Source organism: Ascaphus truei, chromosome 2, assembly GCF_040206685.1.
Source record: "Ascaphus truei isolate aAscTru1 chromosome 2, aAscTru1.hap1, whole genome shotgun sequence".
NCBI classification, from domain to species: Eukaryota; Metazoa; Chordata; class Amphibia; order Anura; family Ascaphidae; genus Ascaphus; species Ascaphus truei.
In genome coordinates, this window is record NC_134484.1 from 164,484,795 (window position 1) to 164,500,838 (window position 16,044).

The 16,044-nt window shown below is 39.9% G+C and overlaps 1 protein-coding gene and 1 long non-coding RNA gene across 7 annotated transcripts in view; one reads left to right on the forward strand and one right to left on the reverse strand.

The window, feature by feature from the left end:
* Positions 1-16,044, reverse strand: part of ZNF516 (zinc finger protein 516) — a 99,018-nt gene that overhangs the window by 13,418 nt on the left and 69,556 nt on the right. The gene's annotated exons all lie outside the window — the stretch shown is intronic.
* LOC142486952 (uncharacterized) overlaps positions 11,812-16,044 on the forward strand; it is a 56,667-nt gene continuing 52,434 nt past the window's right edge. For both annotated transcript variants that reach the window (XR_012799093.1, XR_012799092.1), the window contains exons 1-2: positions 11,812-12,122; positions 12,674-12,868. This is a non-coding gene — a long non-coding RNA (uncharacterized LOC142486952). The remainder of the gene's footprint in view (positions 12,123-12,673; positions 12,869-16,044) is intronic.

Here is a 16,044-nt window from a genome sequence, read left to right on the forward strand (position 1 = left end):
AAGTGAAGCCAACAACTCCAAACTACAAGCATTAATCACTCTGAAGTGATGACTAGATGAACAGTCGTTGTTTGGGGCACAAAAGCATAATGGTCTAAACTGATTAATGACCTGTCTCATCTTTTAATTAACATTCAAAGATTGAAAATGGATAGAATTCAGAAAAAATCCTGCATTCTACAGATCACATCTTTAGCTGCAAGTGCTATTCATTTATGAGCAACAGCTTGCACTGACTGATCAACTACTTAACTAACAAACATCCTCAAGTACATACATTGTGTTAGAATATATATTTAGAACTACAGATCTTAATTTAAAATCTTCAAACAGGTTCCAAAATGTCCCATACAAATATATGTCTAAGCTGCCTCCTAGGGCTGAGCTAATTGCAGATACACTGCTTTGTGTGAAAGATTAAATAAGGGAAAAAATGGTATTGTAAATCAAAGGGATATAGGAATTGAACCCAAAACTGTCTATTGAAGATAACTGCTCTTTTCGCCACGCGACGCCTCAATTTCTCAATGTTTGTATCCAATAGTCTGATTTTGGCCTCATGCTAAAGTGGCGTACAAATATAAAGCAGTGTGGTATAATTAGGGATTCCGGTTTTAGGTTTTAACCTAAAAACAGCTGGAAAACACCAATTCATAATGTTACACTTCCGTTTTTATTGGTTTTTACAGGGAAATTAAGAATCAAGTCCTATGAATAATAACTATTTCATATAGCACTTTTCTCCCTATGGGACTTAAAGCGTTTCACAATTCCTGTATAGTGCACAGTATTTAACACATAGGGTTACTTACAGACACAGTCCCTGAAAAGATGAGCTTACAATCTAAGATTTTGATTTTTGAGGCACAGGGAGAGAAGTTAAACCAAGTTCCCCTGCTTCAAACTCTGTGTCATTGTTTGCAGTCTGTGTTTTACTCACTGAGCCCCTCCTACTCAACCTCTTTTTGCAGCCCAGCCAAAGAGGACGCGCTAGCTACCGCGCTCCTCCTCCTCCCCGTGTCACGCTTGCGAAACAAACTTGTTTGTATTGCGAAGCGCCGCTCTCCCTGTAGTGCATGTGCTAGCACGCGCACACTACTACATTGCTGTCCTAGTGTTTGTTTTGGAACCTGCACTATGGACGAAGCCTCAAGAGACAAAGGCAACACATGGGTAGTATGAAAACAATAAAAAAAAAAAAAGTTGCACTTATTTTTTTAGCACAAATACAGATTTCTTTTCTTTCCAATAAAATAAAAACATGGGTTAAAAAAAATAAAAAATAAAGATGGAAAACTGGAATCCCTAGGTATAATGCAGCAGTTTAAAAATAAAACAATGAAACCCTTACTGAATTTTAAGAAGCAGTAATTCAAAGATGGTGAAAACATATCTTGCCAATACTATTGGCTTTCCTGAATAAATAGTCAAAATTGAAAGGTGTATTTCTTTAAAAATATGTTTTACATTTCAAGACCCCTCACTCAATCTGTTGCTGCCTGTCTATGTTCCCCCACCCTTTGCAATCTGACCTCATCCTCCATAATTAAATGATGCATATCATACACATGCCTGACTCTCCCAGAACAACACGAGGGAACTGTGGTGGTGGAAGGTAAGAGCATGTCTTATTTTACACAGAGACAGCCCACTAATCTGAATAGTTACAGGAACAAAACATCTGGCTAGTATAAACATGCTTAAATATTGTAAAATGCTTCTAATGGTCTGATTTTAAAAACTAATCCATCACTGTGGAGTAATTTTTTCCCCCATGATATACATTTCACCGGCGCTGGATTATGTTGGTACTAAAATAGCCTGCCCCAAGAATATATATTTACATAAAAATGCATGCAAAAAGTACAGATTTTACAAATAAACTCTCATTGTGAACCAAAAAAAAAAAAAAAAACAACACTGGCAAACCACACAGGTGTGCTTTAAATATTTCAATTACTTACAGAGAATATTTTTAGCTAGCTTTGTCTTGGGTGGTACAAGCACTGGGAATTGAAAAGAAGTTCACACAAGGAGTATAGCCAGTGATACAGTTCAAGGCTTCCAAGTAGTTGAGGCTGGATTATTTGTGGGAGGTATGGCCTTTTTACAAGATCAGCTTTATCTGCAAAAGACAGCTATATGGAATGACTCTGCACAAGACCTGCACCACACCGTGATGTCAAGCTTCTCTATATCAATTTTATAGCCAGAATTGCTTTTTCCTCAGGCACAGTGCCTGAAATGTGCTAGATGCCATCAATATAGCAGGAACAGAGATGACCCCATAAGCCGTGTGAAAGTAGAGACTATGGATCAAGCCTACTTACCTCAGTCATTTATATTTTATTTATACACACAGAGTATATATATATCCATATTGACCCAGGGTCTGAAAACCGGCCTTCTAAAAAAGACTTCGCTTTTTGTACTGTACTGTTCCACACAGTAAAACAACTAACTAACTCGTGAGCATTGTGTCTTTTCTGATGATATGATATAAGCAGAGCCAAAATTATTAACTCTGTTAATGAGTGGAAAAGCAAACACCAAATGGGTTTCAAAAAAAAAATCTTCCAGCTATCATTGATGCTAGTAATATATAATGCTTTTATCATGTAATAGACACATTGGTTTAATGCTGCATATGGTATTGGACCACACAAATGGTCTAGGAGAGTCAAAAGCATAATGACTTCTAAAGAATGAATAGCATCTCACTCCCCGTGTGTTCCAGAGGAAAGAATGACAAATTAAAACTGGAAGAAAAAAAAAAAAACACACAGTGCACCATTTGCAAGCAGATTATTTCAGTAATGTCTGGAAAGTATGGGATAGCATAGCCTACCCAAGTTCTTTGACCCGTAAGAACCCTTGTAAGTGAAATCAATAAAAGTGGTACGGTATGTAACATTACAACGCCTCATTTCACCAACATAGTTTGGGCAATACAGTTTGTGACAGGAAGCTTTCTCATTCAACATCTACATTTTCATTAGAATGAAGTGGAAGGCCTCAAAAGTTGGATTTTTGGAGCCGGCCTCTTTCAGTTTCTGATGAAACAAAAATGAAGCAACACTGTGTAACAAAAAAGTGATGTAGTAAAAGCTATTCTGAATAACAATTTCAGAGATGTCGAGTATTGTAAAGTCCACTCTAACAAGATGCAGCAGCTAACTCTAAATACATACATCAGTGCGTAAGAACAAAGGGTTTCTGGGTAAGGCTCTTGGATTGATGTGCACTAAAACACATATTCCTGAAATTGCCATGCTGCTTAGTTCCAGTAAATACTACATGTTAAGGAATGACTCTCCAAGCAGCTTCGGCAATGGCTGAAAAAAAGAAGAGGGTAACCTGCACCTCTAACAGAACCACCTTCTTTCTCACATGGACACATGCTAAAATAAATTACCTGTAAAAGAAATTCAATTTTCTAAAGATTGGAATAGTAATTGCACTTACTGCATAACAATAAAAGGAGAAAACAATGTAAACTAGCTTTGCAACACATTTTATTGCAGGTGGTCATGTGGAAAGATACCAGGTCCATCAAGCTAAATCACTAGCGTATCTCCAATCAAAGTAAACGGCCATTAATTAAAAAATAAATATGTATATAAAAAGACAACCTATCTTGGCAGAAGAAAGTATACCAGGAAAAGTTAAAGAGGGGACGGAGATTCCCAGTCATAAAGGTGTGTTTTTCCCCTCAAATGTAAATGTGTTTCATGCAGTACATTTTGTAGAAATACTCCTGTCTTTGTGTGGCAGAGAAGCAGAATTCAGGTGTGAAATTGTCTCCTTTCATCATTAGTTCAATTACTGAAACAGATTTAAGCACTGAACTATGCCATATACTGTATGAAGCAAAAATAAAGATCAGTGGAAAAATACTGCCACTAGCTGGCTACTTCTGGAAATGCGGTCTTTCCCACCAAAAATATAAAAGTGCACTTTCTTTCAGATAAGCGAAAAAAAGCATAATTTAGCTTGTGTCTACATTAGTGTTGAAAGAAACAGTGTTGCTGAAAATGGCAATTTTTTTTGACGCCTGTGACATCACATGACCGCGCGGCATCATTTGACGCCGCGTTGCCATGGAGACGCGTCACCGCGTCTGAATCCAGTAAAGGTTTTTTTGTTGCAGGGGCCTCACTCGATCCCCCAGCATTTAATTTAAATGCCTGGGAAAGAGCGCGGGACCTCTGCAACTGCCCGCGCCCAACCCCCCCCCCCCACCCCAGTTTGCGCACCGCTGAGTTACTGCACACACTGGCACATTATGGTAGGTTATTCTTTTGCTAAATATGGTGCTTTTTTTGCTCCAGTTTTACAGCTGAGGAACTGATGCACAAGTCTCGTAATCTTAACCAATTATAAAGCCAGCATACGTCTTGCAAACATTCTGATATTAGGTCAGGTAACGAAGAGAGATTAAGAACAAAACTATAAACTTGATATAACAGCACATTCCTAACACAATACAGTGCATAATGATGTTGTACTTTAAACACAAAATAATTCCACTCACTTAATATTTACTCATTGTATTAAAGTATTTGCGAAGGGCTTGCACGAGTTGCTGCACTGCAGAAACACGTGGCAAAAGTACACAGGTTATCACCATAAAAAACAATGTATATATATTTATTGATTCAGTGGAGGTCATTCTGCATAAGTTGTACAAGCAATAGCGTTATAGAATTGCATTGCCACATACTGAAACTGATGCTGCTAAACTTAAACAATCTAACTAAAAAGGATCCTATAACTAAGATCACTCATTCAAAACCTCTGTGAATATGGCAGTAATACTGAACATGTTTCCATTCCATTGTACTACAGCATCCAACGTCTTTAACTCCTTGACATAATATCATCGTACAGTACTTTTACAGGCTCCCAGATGATTGAACAGGGGGGGGGGGGGGGGGAAGGGATTAGCGACGACGACGACGACACACACTCATAAGCATAAGCAGGTCCCTCCTGAAAACATATTTTGACCAATGAAGACTATTCTGTGGGTATCAAACCTTTCATGGTTGGTGACAATTCTTATCCAAACAGTCTAGCAGTCTACAATATCTGTTCAATCATCTGGGAGCCTGTAAAAGTACTGTACGATGATATTATGTCAAGGAGTTAAAGACGTTGGATGCTGTAGTACAATGGAATGGAAACATGTTCAGTATTACTGCCATATTCACAGAGGTTTTGAATGAGTGATCTTAGTTATAGGATCCTATTTAGTTAGGTTGTTTAAGTTTAGCAGCATCAGTATATATATATATATATATATATATATATATATATATATATATATACACACACACAGTGGTCGACAAATCACCAAAAAATCACATTTAACCTTAATAAATGTGGTGATTACCTACTCTTTAATCTCATATGAGCAAATGTCAACAGCCAACCTCACACTGATGATACCCATCAAGGTTGAAACATGTCTGTGAGTGGGTTTACTGACTTTGCATCTCCCAAGCCCTTGCGTAAAAGCTGTGTTTAAAGCAGCATGCATTGGCTACGGGTTGCTCATGTAATGTGAGCATGAGATAAAAGGTGGCACTGTGTGCTCATTTGCATGTCATTTCCCAGAATCCCTTGCTGCAGTGGAAGTACTGTGTGCTGGGTGATAATGGTGAAAGACAGGGTTGCAGATTTGTCTAAGACATGCAAATGAAAACACAGGAATATTTACAGTTGCTCTATATATATATATATATATATATATATATATATATATATATATACACATACATACATACACACACACATATACATATATATATATATATATATATATATATATATATATATATTGTGATGCCGTCACTGCCCTCTAAGGGCTAGAATGGGGCAGTTCTGGGACTTTACAGCTCTCATAGAGTTAATCATTCTGGAAAGGTCTGTTCAGCTGTGAGTTAATGAGCCTAGCCTGTATAGTCAGTAAGTGATACAGAGATTCCCCCGCCCCCCCCATGCTACCAGACACACACACTGTTGAGAGTTATACAGAGAGTGTGAGAGAAGCTGCTGCTAGACTGATCTGGGAAGGCACACACAGACAGCCCTGTGAGAGACTGAAAGGGGACCTGCTGCAGGTACACTGGGTAAAAGTGGGGAAAGAGTTTAGTTCTCCCACGATTAGTTAGGGACTAAGCAGTGTTAGTCAGTACTCCTGGAAGGAATTAGGTCTTTTGTTTCTGTTTTGTGTTATGAGTTAACCCTGTACCTGCTTTGTACCCTGTAAATAAACACCTGCTTAGAAAGTACAGTGTTTCCTGCCTTTGATCTGGACAAAAGATCCGACGCTGGGACTGAGACGTCACAATATATACATACACGCACACGCACACGCACACACACGCACACGCACACACAGTGTTCGACAATCCTATACATCTGCACGCCCGGGGCGAGTGGATTTAACATCTGGGCGAGCTCCTTTTGGCTCAAGCAGCACACGTGTTTATGTTTTTTTCAATTTTCCCTGCTTGCACTGAAAAAAAAAAAAAAAAAACCCAGTCAGTCACCCCTGCCCCCCCAGTCAGTCACGCCGTCTCCTCTCTCTCTGGTCTTCCCACTCTTCCCCCTCTCTGTATCTGGATATCTTATTTACCCTATATATCTTAACTGTCCTATACTACACCAAAATAACCTATACTGCTTTTTTCCAGATTTGACTCTCAAGTTTCAGACGGGAGACATCGGAACCGTGTGTTGATGTGACTTATGGCTAGAAGCGTTAAATGGTTCCTGAATGTTAGTGATGTAAGAGTGTGTGTGTGTGTGTGTATCTATGTAAATATAAATGAATGAAGAGCCCACAGTGTATACAGTGCTTTACAAAAGGTGTGTGTGGAGTGGCGTGTATATTAATGGTGTGGGTAGGTGTGGAAATGTGAGAGATTGCTGCATTGCTAAAAGTGTGTGTAGATACGATGTGGTCCATATTGGTGTATAGGGATGGAATAACATGGAGAATTTGTATGTGTAAGAGACAGCTGTGTGTGCATACATATAGCACAGTATGTATAGACATGGCATTTAGCACTCATGGGAAGAGAGTTCACTTGTGTCAGTAATGACTCATACAATTTCGGTCTCTGTTTAGGCCACCGCTAAGTGTCCCGAACAGTTGCATACATTTGTATTCATGCAACTGTCTCTCTTTCGGTGATTACCTTTGAGTATGGCCACCGTCAGATATAGATATAGATATATATATATATATACATACATACATACATACATACAAACACACACACACACACACACACACACACACACACACACACACACACAGTCATGTGAAAAAGAAAGTACACCCTCTTTGATTTCCATGGTTTTACATATCACGGCATAATAACAATCATCTGTTCCTTAGCAGGTCTAAAAATTAGGTAAATACAATCTCAGATGAACAACAACACGACATATTACACTGTCATGATAAATTTAACAAAAAAAAAGCCAAAATGGAGAAGCCATGTGTGAAAAACTAAGTATACCTTATGATTCAATAGCATGTAGAACCACCGTTAGCAGCAATAACTTGAAGTAATCGTTTTCTGTATGACTTTATCAGTCTCTCACATCGTTGTGGAGGAATTTTGGCCCACTCTTCTTTACAACGTTGCTTCAGTTCATTGAAGTTTGTGGGCATTTGTTTATGCACAGCTCTCTTAAGGTCCAGCCACAGCATTTCAAATCGGGTTGAGGTCTGGACTTTATAAGATAGATAGATAGGATAGATAGAAAGAAACAGAGATGGAGATAGAGGAGAGAGAGAAGATAGAGGAGATCGAGATAGAGATGATAGAGATAGAGGAGATAGTTAGGAGACAGAGATGATAGAGGAGATGAGAGAGGAGATAGAGATGATAGAGGAGATAGAGGAGATAGAGATGATAGAGAAGATAGAGATAGAAACAGAGGAGATCGCGATAGAGAAAGTGGAGATAGAGATGATAAGAGATAGATGAGATAGAGAAGATAGAGGAGATTGAGATGATAGAGATAGAGATGATAGAGATGATGGAGATAGAGAAAGAAGTCTATAGCTGGCACTCAGAATAGTGATGTATAGTAAAGTTGCCAGTCCCATATAAATATAGTGTAAACGATATTACCATTCTTGCATCCGGTAAGTAAAGACCACACCCAAGTCCAGTAGTCCAAAATCACTGTATTAGGCATATAGAAAAAAGAGACGCCCAATTCGACATTTCGGTCCCAAAGCGGGACCTTTCTCAAGGGGGGACCAAAACGTCAAATTGGGCGTCTCTTTTTTTCAATATGCCCAATACAGTGATTTTGGACTACTGGACTCGAGTGTGGTCTTTACTTACCAGACGCAAGAATGCCAATATCGTTTATAATATATAAAGGAAAAAAGGGACAGGTACTCCTATATGCAAAAAAGTGAAATTTATTGACGTTTCGGTTGCCATTGGGACCTTTCTCAAGGAAGTGGGTCCCAGTGGGGACCAAAACATTGAGTCAATAATTTTCACTTTTTTTGCATATAGGAGTGCAAGTGTATACAGTGCTTCAACTGCAGCCAGGGTTTCTGGGAAATGACGTGCAAATGAGTACACATCTTTTGCTTCAAAACCATATGACATGGTCCCCTATAAACTTATGCCTTCTGCATTGCACAGCTTTAAATCACAGCCTGGGTTAAGATGCATTATATATATATATTGCATTTGACAGCTTTTAATTGCACTGAAACACAGATAGCATTATGCGTTATTCATTTAACCCTTTAGGCACTTTAACATATTTCACCACGTTTAGGCCACAGGACAATAAGAACTATGCATTTAGTGTAGGTACCTGCTGAAATGGCATTTATCTTGATAGGGTTAATAAGGTTAATAATTTTATGATCAAAAGATGGAACTAAATGACTCCTCTGTTATTAGACTTAGGATCCAAAATGTAGAATTTCCCTAATAAAATTGCAGGTCAATTTGTGAGGAACATGCACGCACACTCGCACACTCGCACACACACACATGCACACACATGCACACACATGCACGCACGCTCTTAACTGCTGCATTAGGCAGAGCCCATGCCGCCGTAGACCGCACGGACGCGGCATGATCACATTGCCTTAAGGCATTGATCGCGCCCATAGACCGCACACGCGACAGCAGAGGGGGCGCACGTTGCGCGACGAATCAGATTAAATTTATTACTCGGCGCAACTGGCAGGTCACGTGAGCGGTTTGCCCGATGAGGGCAAACCAGCTCCGTGACGTCACTGAAATGCCCCCCCGACGGTACGTCTAGCATATCTGAAAAACACACCCACTTCACGCGGTGACATCAGATGCGCATGCCTCCGCGCGGGTGAAGGCTGTATGGACTCAGCCTAATAAAGCAAGAGGAGAGACAGCAGCCTTCTTTTTTCTTGAAGAAAATAAAATCATTCTGTTTCGCAACATGAGAAATGGGGCATACATCTCTGTAGAAGTGTATATATATATATATATATATATATATATATATATATATATATATATATATATATATATATATATATATATATATATATATATATATATATATATAGCACTTCCACCAGCTGGGTATGTATGCTGGGTGATAATGGGGAAAGGCGGGGTTGCAGACCTGCCTAAGACATGCAGATGAGCATACAGCTATATTTGCATAATTGCATATTTGCTTTCCTGTGGAGGGTTTTTGTCACTTTTTTTACTCACCATAACTTAACTCAGTATTATGGTTTTTTATATCTGCTAAAGTACATGTCTAAATATAGACACATACAAATTGCCAAATATGTGTCATATCACAGCCTGCTTGGAAATGACCTTTCACATTACACGATCTATATTAGATTCTACTTACAACAGGAAAATCAGTTTTTACCAATTGTATACCCAAACCGTTTAAAGTATTTCATAAAGTATGCTTCAGTTACAATTTTTTTATAGAAATGCACTAACAAATTGTTACTAAAACAGAATATTAAATACCATCTTACTGTCCATACAAATATTTTTTTTTTACATTGTCCTCTAGTGCAGAATATTGTTTTTCAACATTCAGTACTACAGAATATATTGTTCAATGTTGTTGTATTTTCTCCATTTCACCACTAGATGGCACCTGCCTACATTTTATTAACAAAGATGTTTTTTACAGTAGCATAGCATGTGGTCTGCTCAGTGCAATCACCAGACTATAACAGAGCTATGCAAAAGGTGTATTGCAAAATGATATCAGGCCTACTGATACACACCAACATGTTTTTCTTTAGTTCTCTCCTTCTTGGGATTTTGTTACATGGTTAATTTAGTTTGTCTCACTATATTTACAGTAAATCTGTATCCCTATGCTCAAATAATTTTGTGTTGCAAGTTTTCATTTTATTTTTTGACAAGATGTACATTAGTTTACTATTCAGCATACTTTAGTAAAACAAAGTTAATTTGAAACCTGTGCCCATGTGAAAGAATAACTCTAGGAGGCATTTTGTGATCAAACATGATACAGAACCTGAATTACATTATCATAATTTCCACATTGTGCCTTGTGCTTTTTTATGATAATAAATGGTCGTTGGTAACCCAGCCTCTTGGGACTAATCCGATGCCCATAGTCTGTCAGTCTGGTTACAAGACCATGAGTCAACTATATAAATCTTTTGCATGATTCTAATGTATTGTTTGATAGCTTAATCTTAATTGCGGTCTGTGAATAGATTTTCTGACCATGGCTCAAGACCCAGGCTGTGCTGTATAAACTGTGTAATGTGGCAGCCATAAGCTTATAGGGATCCCTGTTAAAATGGATAAGAAGCAAAAATGACACACTGACTGCTCATTTCTACGTCATTACCCAGAATCCCTGCGGCAGTATGGCGAATGATTATGTGGACCCGTCGGAGACATTTGAATGTGCTCACAAATGGTATTTTTTTAAATTTATTTTTCCAAGAATGTTCATGTTCCCATTTGCTCTGGTGAAACACATTCTTCATTTTGTATCAATGAAAAGCAACTATAAAAATCTTTGGGCCATGTTTAGAAGTCCATGTTCTCATCAGAAGATCCACTACATTTTGGATACATGTAACAAGGTTATCCTCCCCCCCCCCCCCTAATCTAACTGAGGTGGTGGAATGCCCCGACTACAGGTGCTGCCTCTACCTGCTGGCTTCCAGGAGGCCTGCGCCTCCGCCTTTGGGAGCCTGGGGTGAAAAATAACACAACTCTAACAGCGCCTCCACCCAGATGAGGTCCACACTATATAGTGGGCTAGCCCCAACCGGGAACACCTTAATAGTAAAATACACACAGAGTGTCTGTATATAAATAGCTTTACTGAAAAAAGTAACTTACTCTCTAAACTTAACTTGCGACATAACAACAACATAACACATTCATATAACCCACAACCACACTAAGTAGAAGTAACTCACACCAGTGTCCCGGTCTACTCCCAGCCCAGGTGTATGGCAGCGCTGCCCCGTGAAGCGTGGTGCACTTGTGGGTACCTGCCGGTACGCGTCCTGTACCGGGTGATGGATCTTCGCAAAGGATCTCGTCGAGCTCCGGATCCTCTTTCCGACACAAATATCTCGCCGGCACGAGTCTTCGGCCTAATGCTGCGTTTGATCCCAAACGCAGGCGTCGGTGACTTTCACACACAACTCTATTTCTAAACTGTAATAACACTAAAGGGAAAATGCCCTCAGCACTATAGGTATTCCCTGGCCACAAACTAAGGGAAGGGAAACTAATTGGGGCCTGCAAGGGTAGTCTTGCCTAGCCCCCAGAGCACAGCTCTGTGGGCACAACCTGCTCTTTCCCTGTCTTGGCTAGAACTCTCTCTCAACTGCCTCCTGCTTAACTGCCTAACTGTCAGCATGAGTTCCCCTTACACAAATGTAGCAGCCTGATTGGCTGCTTGTGTTCCATCTCCTTGCAGCCCCCCCCTCTCTCCTCACTTTATATACTGCCATGCGCAAACTCCCTGCTCTGACATCTGCAAGATGGCCGCTGCTACCCAGCCACCGAGACTTCCCGCTCCTGCGCGCCTCTGCACCGGCTCAAGGGGTAAGGGGGGTCGCGGGGAAACAGGGAAGCCTGCGAGGGGGGGGGGGGTTCACGGGAGAGATCCCCTAGCCCTGGCTACATAAAGTCAGTTAAATGTAAATTCTTTTAAAGCCCACCAGGACCATGGTTTGTTTTATATTAATTCATTAAACGACTTTGTTTTGCAACTTCTAGTTTAGGAAGGGAAGCATGCCAACTTATCAATTCCCATTGTGCAGAATCTCTGATATTAAATGTCCATTCATAGACATGCTATTGTGAGAAATCGGACGCAGGCTCCGGTCCAGAGTTTGATTGACTTGCTGCAATCTTCCCTCATCAACTCCTGCTGTGTGCACTCTGCATAGCAACGTATCAGCACTTTGGTTTCACTTTCAGCCTCTGCTGACCAGCAGTTCAGGGATTGGCTGATTCACACTTTATATGCTCAGTCTTTGCAACTGCAATTTGGCTGAGCATAACAGTTTGTACCGTGTGACGTTGTGCTGGTCGCAAGTACTCTGTTATCCCTAGTCCTGCCTTGCCTTGCTGTGATTTGCCTTTCCTTGCAGTTCACCTGGACCCTTGCTACGGATTTACCTACTACCCTCCTATCTCCTACCCACGATGTTGGCTTGGATACCTACTATGCCAACTTCTACTATCCTCGACCTTGGCTATGTGACCCCTACTACTCACCTCTCCAATCCTGACCCAGCTAACCACGACTACGCATCTGTATTCCGGACACAACTTCGCGGCTCCAGGTCAGTGTTTCTATATCCCCACCTCGGCGTCGTGGTTCAGTCCAGTTTCTGGTGAGCACCAGTTACAGTTTGCTCAGACCCGCAAAGGGTAATATATATATATATATATTAGTGTTCTGGCATATATCAATCATTCATAAGTGTACCTTCACTGAGGTGTAAATCACACCAGTAGAAGTCCTATAATTATGTACACATAGGCATAACATGATGTACACAGCTTTTCTCAGGACAGACTGGGACCCACCCAGTAGCCCAAACATGTATCCAGATACAACTGAATTTCAGATGAACATCCACAGTGGAGCCGTCTCACTCGTGAGCGTCACTGGCGTCACACCACTACACCCGACGCACGGTTCACGTGACGAGGCACACTTCAGGGGGGAGGAGTCATGTATGACTGATCGAGTAGCCAGATATACCCTCAATTCTTTCCCATACTTACCATGCTTTATGTGCTTGTTAACTATAGCACCTAATTGCAATGCAGCCACGGGTGGTTTCTATCCTGCTAGGCTTCTTGCTTTGGATTTGCCGAGATGTGTATCCTGGCACTCACATGATTGTGCATGTATTACTCTCTATAAGTCTGTACCATTCTATGTGCCTCCTATACAGGTAGATATATCACCTGCACATCTATACTTTATAGAACTACTTGTTGAATGCATCTGGCGTTATCCCAGATTAATGGTATTCTATCCAACTAGGCAGAGAGAACTATCTGTACACTAGCTACGGGTTGACCCTGAAGTAGCCCATACTGGTGTCTATGTATTTCATTTCTATATATCCACACATATGGCTATCGGCCAATAGGTTTACATAACTGTGCCTTTAAGCATACCTACCTAGGAACTATTTTGCCGTCTCTACTCTGGGGATTTTATGATTACCTCACTGGTTAACACCTTCACCGTTCTTGTCTATTAATAACATTTTATTATTTTGTTTTAACTGCGACATGGAGCATGTTTATTTGCTCACCTCAGTGATACTTTGTGGGCCACCTATCACATTCAGTCATCCACAGGGATATTTGTATCTCGTCACATGTATTATCCCTCTATTTGACAAGGAATGCATTTATATAGGGACCTTTGTGACCCTTTGGTCACGTTCAGTGTGTTATACATACATCATAAAAGACAAGTCGAGATGTTGAAATATGCCCCATTCCAACTACATTTCCTGTACGGTGGAATTATAGTACATTGTGTATGTTATTGTTAGATTTTAATGGTGCTTGTATACATGGTTATAGGACTCTGCCAGATGCCCGTCCACCAGGGAATTATCTTATTATTACGTCAAGGACCATATCAGTCTATTAATATTGAGAAAGTATACCCATGTAAGGGATGTGATTGTTTAAGAGCTACAGTACTTGCATCAGTGGCTTGTTCAGCATGAATGTTGTGTAAGCAGTGACGATCATGTGCTTTGCCGGTGCTGCATTCAATGTGGTTTCAAATCTTGATCCAACCTTTTGGCTGTTCTAGCACATTTCCAGTTGCTTATTAAAATACAATTTTCAGTGAGAACGATTGAGTTCAAAGCAGAATATCAATTTGTACACTAAACATATTTCTGAACAGAAGCCCCCCTCACTGGCGTGCTGTATTTCTAAGGTCTATGGGGTTAGTCACAAGTGTAGTGCGGTAGCGGGAACTTCAGAAGCCTCTGCTGCAACTTTGTAAATAAACAACGTTTATTATTTCTTAAAATAAGACCCCAACAGAATCATTCAGATAATTCAATATCCATTTCCCATCATCTGACAGTGCTAGCAAATATAGGCATGTATCATTTGCTTCTCTGGCTTATACTTTTGGCCTAAAAGCACTAAGGAAACTATCTAAAATGTATTTAACTCCAAACAAAAATACAGAACACTATTTCCAGTGTTTTTGGCTCACGTAATCTTATTGACTGTTAATTTAGCTATTGTGCAGGAGAACTTGTCTATTCAATTCTTCATCAATTATTCATTTCTTACTGAAACTGCTGCATAGTAGAAGATTTGCCCGTCCTCATACAGTTACAGAAGCATATCAGTAGCACCGTGACTAATACTATACACACGATACATAAAGCTTGGCTCCCGGCAGACGCACTTACCAGGATACCCTCCTACTGTCTCTGTATGTTCTTCCTACCACTTAGATTGTAAGCTCTTTGGAGCAGGAACTCCACTACCGAAATTTAAATTTCTATGTCTGAAGCACATATTCCCATGATCTGTTATTTATACGATTGTCACGTGTATTACTGCTGTGAAGCGCTAGGTCAATTAATGGCGCTATATAAATAAAGATATACATACATCAACCCACATCTCTTACGACAGAGCACCCAAACTTGTATATCTGGAATGTTTATAACAGATTGGTAAATACCGGGGTTTGCAGCTCAATCCTGATTATAGGGTTTATAGCAAACAGGACACAACGAAAGCATTTCAGCATCTTGGTTTCATTACCAAAGTGCTCCCTTGGTTATACAGGATTCCTTTCTACATTACACTTGAGGACACCTGAGGGTTTTCAAACGTTCTACATGATAATTGTATCTACAAGAAAAATCACATAATGATAAAGTAAAAGGTATCACGATACACAACAATGTAACAAAGCTCCAACAATGCCAACAATCCCTGCTCCTATTGCATCTCATTTGGTCTCTTATGTTTAATGTTTTGATAGCAAATCACATTTCATTTGTTTTCATTGCTGTGGCCAGCCCTGCATATAAAAGCTATACTGATCCCACAGGACACAGTTTCTTCATATCTCCGAATTATGAATAAAGCACCTAAATGTTCAAAATAAGATGGAAAAACAGCTCAGACAAAATAAAATAAGTTGGCCTACGGTATCATGGCTCAATCATAATACATTTCCCAGGATTCTTTATTTCTTCGCATTTATCATCAAGCAAAGAAATTAAAAGAACGCTGTATGTTACAGTGTGCAAAATAGCAGCCTGCCACCTGCCCATGGAAGGTCAATTATAATGACTTGCTAAGCGGACTTGCTTATCCACAATAATGTAAAGGTAAATTAATCAATCATCAACCCCGTGGCTGCATTTGAAACACAAGAAGTTTAAAGAACCCCTGGCAGCAAAGTGGTTAATATGTGCCGCAGTTCATTTCTCTTAGAGTATAAGAA